This window comes from Electrona antarctica (genome assembly GCF_951216825.1).
Source record: "Electrona antarctica genome assembly, chromosome: 17".
NCBI lineage: Eukaryota > Metazoa > Chordata > Actinopteri > Myctophiformes > Myctophidae > Electrona > Electrona antarctica.
The window spans coordinates 30210480-30216479 of NC_136798.1; positions in this window are offsets into that span (position 1 = coordinate 30210480).

Consider the following 6000-nt stretch of genomic DNA (forward strand, 5'->3'; position numbering starts at 1 on the left):
CACACTATGCAGTTTGTGTGTTGTGGTAGAATGTCATAAACGGGCCCCAGGTCTTGTAAAACTTTTTCTCAGAGCCGGCAATTGAAAACCTTAACATCTCCAACTCGAGACAGGACATTATATCACGAAGCCACTGACGGAGCACGGGCGGGGCAGCATCCTTCCATTTGAACAGAATGGCACGCCTAGCGAGCAACAAGGCAAAGTCGACCATACGACACTCTATGCGTGTTAGAGGAAGGTCATCCCTTCCAGCAGTGCCAAGGAGAGCCACTAAGGGATCTGGGTCTAGATTTTGATGTAGAATGTTGGATAGAGTATTGAACACATTCCCCCAAAATGGTTGTAATTTAGGACACATCCAATACTGATGGATCAAAGTTGCATCACCGCTCTTGCACTTGTCACAGGCAGGAGTTACGTCAGGATAAATACTAGCCAGTCTAGCCTTAGACATATGAGCTCTATGGACTATTTTAAACTGCACTAAGCAATGTCGTGCACAAAGAGAAGACTTATGTATAGAAGAAAAAATAGAATCCCAAACTTCATCAGACAGTGTGAGGCCCAGATCATGTTCCCAGTCAGCCTTTATCTTATCCAAGGGCGCTGGCCTCGAATTTGAAATGATATCATATAATATTGAAATGGCGCCCTTAATCGTCGGGTCAAAAGACAGAAATTCATCAATAGGGTTAGCATTAGGCTTATTAGGGAAGTCAGGTAGTATAGAGCTCACATAATGTCGGGCCTGCAAAGCACTATATTTCTAAAACTATGAAACATTTCAAAGATTCCTTTTCAGGCAAACATGTCCACCGTAAGATGAACCTAAGTAGGCTTGAATGGGGTTTCTAGGTGTAAGTATGTAGGACTAGTAGCATGCCAAAGTTCGTGCTATTGCCATTGAGAATGCATTGGGCGTTAAAGTTAAATAACTCAGAAACTACAAAACATTTCAAAGTAAAAAGTTCCAGCATGTGTCTCCACAGTAAGCTGAATTATAAAAAGTGTGAATGGAGTTTCTAGGTGAAAGTGCTTTTTTGACGTGCCAATATCTGCCATTGAGCCCCATGTTAAAATTGTCAAATTTGAAAGCACTATATTTCTAAAACTATGAAACATTTCAAAGATTCCTTTGCAGGCAAACATGTCCACCGTAAGATGAACCTAAGTAGGCTTGAATGGGGTTTCTAGGTGTAAGTATGTAGGACTAGTAGCATGCCAAAGTTTGTGCTATTGCCATTGAGAATGCATTGGGCGTTAAAGTTAAATAACTCAGAAACTACAAAACATTTCAAAGTAAAAAGTTCCAGCATGTGTCTCCACAGTAAGCTGAATTATAAAACGTGTGAATGGAGTTTCTAGGTGAAAGTGCTTTTTTGACGTGCCAATATCTGCCATTGAGCCCCTTGTTAAAATTCTCAAATTTGAAAGCACTATATTTCTAAAACTATGAAACATTTCAAAGATTCCTTTTCAGGCAAACATGTCCACCGTAAGATGAACCTAAGTAGGCTTGAATGGGGTTTCTAGGTGTAAGTATGTAGGACTAGTAGCATGCCAAAGTTTGTGCTATTGCCATTGAGAATGCATTGGGCGTTAAAGTTAAATAACTCAGAAACTACAAAACATTTCAAAGTAAAAAGTTCCAGCATGTGTCTCCACAGTAAGCTGAATTATAAAAAGTGTGAATGGAGTTTCTAGGTGAAAGTGCTTTTTTGACGTGCCAATATCTGCCATTGAGCCCCATGTTAAAATTCTCAAATTTGAAAGCACTATATTTCTAAAACTATGAAACATTTCAAAGATTCCTTTGCAGGCAAACATGTCCACCGTAAGATGAACCTAAGTAGGCTTGAATGGGGTTTCTAGGTGTAAGTATGTAAGACTAGTAGCATGCCAAAGTTTGTGCTATTGCCATTGAGAATGCATTGGGCGTTAAAGTTAAATAACTCAGAAACTACAAAACATTTCAAAGTAAAAAGTTCCAGCATGTGTCTCCACAGTAAGCTGAATTATAAATAGTGTGAATGGAGTTTCTAGGTGAAAGTGCTTTTTTGACGTGCCAATATCTGCCATTGAGCCCCATTGTAAAATTCTCAAATTTGAAAGCACTATATTTCTAAAACTATGAAACATTTCAAAGATTCCTTTTCAGGCAAACATGTCCACCGTAAGATGAACCTAAGTAGGCTTGAATGGGGTTTCTAGGTGTAAGTATGTAGGACTAGTAGCATGCCAAAGTTATAATTTTAAATAACTCAGAAACTACAAAACATTTCAAAGTAAAAAGTTCCAGCATGTGTCTCCACAGTAAGCTGAATTATAAAACGTGTGAATGGAGTTTCTAGGTGAAAGTGATTTTGACGTGCCACTATCTGCCATTATAAATTTCTCGCATTTAAAGCACTATATTTCTAAAACTATGAAACATTTCAAAGATTCCTTTTCAGGCAAACATGTCCACCGTAAGATGAACCTAAATAGGTTTGAATGGGGATTCTAGGTGTAAGTATGTAGGACTAGTAGCATGCCAAAGTTTGTGCTATTGCCATTGAGAATGCATTGGGCGTTAAAGTTAAATAACTCAGAAACTACAAAACATTTCAAAGTTCCAGCATGTGTCTCCACAGTAAGCTGAATTATAAAAAGTGTGAATGGAGTTTCTAGGTGAAAGTGCTTTTTTGATGTGCCAATATCTGCCATTGAGCCCCATTGTAAAATTCTCAAATTTGAAAGCACTATATTTCTAAAACTATGAAACATTTCAAAGATTCCTTTTCAGGCAAACATGTCCACCGTAAGATGAACCTAAGTAGGCTTGAATGGGGTTTCTAGGTGTAAGTATGTAGGACTAGTAGCATGCCAAAGTTCGTGCTATTGCCATTGAGAATGCATTGGGCGTTAAAGTTAAATAACTCAGAAACTACAAAACATTTCAAAGTAAAAAGTTCCAGCATGTGTCTCCACAGTAAGCTGAATTATAAAAAGTGTGAATGGAGTTTCTAGGTGAAAGTGCTTTTTTGACGTGCCAATATCTGCCATTGAGCCCCATTGTAAAATTCTCAAATTTGAAAGCACTATATTTCTAAAACTATGAAACATTTCAAAGATTCCTTTTCAGGCAAACATGTCCACCGTAAGATGAACCTAAGTAGGCTTGAATGGGGTTTCTAGGTGTAAGTATGTAGGACTAGTAGCATGCCAAAGTTCGTGCTATTGCCATTGAGAATGCATTGGGCGTTAAAGTTAAATAACTCAGAAACTACAAAACATTTCAAAGTAAAAAGTTCCAGCATGTGTCTCCACAGTAAGCTGAATTATAAAAAGTGTGAATGGAGTTTCTAGGTGAAAGTGCTTTTTTGACGTGCCAATATCTGCCATTGAGCCCCATTGTAAAATTCTCAAATTTGAAAGCACTATATTTCTAAAACTATGAAACATTTCAAAGATTCCTTTTCAGGCAAACATGTCCACCGTAAGATGAACCTAAGTAGGCTTGAATGGGGTTTCTAGGTGTAAGTATGTAGGACTAGTAGCATGCCAAAGTTCGTGCTATTGCCATTGAGAATGCATTGGGCGTTAAAGTTAAATAACTCAGAAACTACAAAACATTTCAAAGTAAAAAGTTCCAGCATGTGTCTCCACAGTAAGCTGAATTATAAAAAGTGTGAATGGAGTTTCTAGGTGAAAGTGCTTTTTTGATGTGCCAATATCTGCCATTGAGCCCCATGTTAAAATTCTCAAATTTGAAAGCACTATATTTCTAAAACTATGAAACATTTCAAAGATTCCTTTTCAGGCAAACATGTCCACCGTAAGATGAACCTAAGTAGGCTTGAATGGGGTTTCTAGGTGTAAGTATGTAGGACTAGTAGCATGCCAAAGTTCGTGCTATTGCCATTGAGAATGCATTGGGCGTTAAAGTTAAAAAACTCAGAAACTACAAAACATTTCAAAGTAAAAAGTTCCAGCATGTGTCTCCACAGTAAGCTGAATTATAAAAAGTGTGAATGGAGTTTCTAGGTGAAAGTGCTTTTTTGACGTGCCAATATCTGCCATTGAGCCCCATGTTAAAATTCTCAAATTTGAAAGCACTATATTTCTAAAACTATGAAACATTTCAAAGATTCCTTTTCAGGCAAACATGTCCACCGTAAGATGAACCTAAGTAGGCTTGAATGGGGTTTCTAGGTGTAAGTATGTAGGACTAGTAGCATGCCAAAGTTTGTGCTATTGCCATTGAGAATGCATTGGGCGTTAAAGTTAAATAACTCAGAAACTACAAAACATTTCAAAGTAAAAAGTTCCAGCATGTGTCTCCACAGTAAGCTGAATTATAAAAAGTGTGAATGGAGTTTCTAGGTGAAAGTGCTTTTTTGACGTGCCAATATCTGCCATTGAGCCCCATGTTAAAATTCTCAAATTTGAAAGCACTATATTTCTAAAACTATGAAACATTTCAAAGATTCCTTTGCAGGCAAACATGTCCACCGTAAGATGAACCTAAGTAGGCTTGAATGGGGTTTCTAGGTGTAAGTATGTAGGACTAGTAGCATGCCAAATTTTGTGCTATTGCCATTGAGAATGCATTGGGCGTTAAAGTTAAAAAACTCAGAAACTACAAAACATTTCAAAGTAAAAAGTTTCAGCATGTGTCTCCACAGTAAGCTGAATTATAAATAGTGTGAATGGAGTTTCTAGGTGAAAGTGCTTTTTTGACGTGCCAATATCTGCCATTGAGCCCCATTGTAAAATTCTCAAATTTGAAAGCACTATATTTCTAAAACTATGAAACATTTCAAAGATTCCTTTTCAGGCAAACATGTCCACCGTAAGATGAACCTAAGTAGGCTTGAATGGGGTTTCTAGGTGTAAGTATGTAGGACTAGTAGCATGCCAAAGTTTGTGCTATTGCCATTGAGAATGCATTGGGCGTTAAAGTTAAATAACTCAGAAACTACAAAACATTTCAAAGTAAAAAGTTCCAGCATGTGTCTCCACAGTAAGCTGAATTATAAAACGTGTGAATGGAGTTTCTAGGTGAAAGTGATTTTGACGTGCCACTATCTGCCATTATAAATTTCTCACATTTAAAGCACTATATTTCTAAAACTATGAAACATTTCAAAGATTCCTTTTCAGGCAAACATGTCCACCGTAAGATGAACCTAAATAGGTTTGAATGGGGATTATAGGTGTAAGTATGTAGGACTAGTAGCATGCCAAAGTTATAATTTTTTTCGGAAGGCATACTATAGCATGTCGTTTTTCGTGATTTAGGACTATTTGAATAAAAGATGAAAATCATGAAAAAACGACATACTATAGTTCATGGCTTCGGACGGCATACTATAGCATGTCGTTTTTCATGATTTTGGAGGATTTAAAAAAAGATGAAAATCATGAAAAATCGACATACTATAGTCCATGGTTTGGGACGGCATAATATATTATGTCATATTTTCATGATTTTGAGACACTATGTCAGAGCCAGGACTTGAACCTGCAGCCTCCTGATTACCAGGCAGGCTCTGTACCCAGTGAGCCACTGTGCATGCTGTTCTTAAAAGGCTGATTAGATAATGACAGAAGAGCCAGAGACTTGTTTCCATTGTGGTTCATAAACATTCGAGCGTCTAGAGATAAACAACAGCAAAAGAAACAATAGACAAATCTCCTGTTATTTTATTTTTTGTATTTTATTTTTGTATCAATGTTGTACTCAAAGGGAACAGCAGACTGCATTGTGGCAGGTAGCAAGTAGATCAGTGACTTAGCACACTGGCTGCATGATCTGGAGATAGTGGGTTCAAACCCCACTCAAATCATTACTTGCCAAAATCTGCCATTGAACCCCATTCTGAATTTCTCAAATTTGAAAGCACTATATTTCTAAAACTATGAAACATTTCAAAGATTCCTTTTCAGGCAAACATGTCCACCGTAAGATGAACCTAAGTAGGCTTGAATGGGGTTTCTAGGTGTAAGTATGTA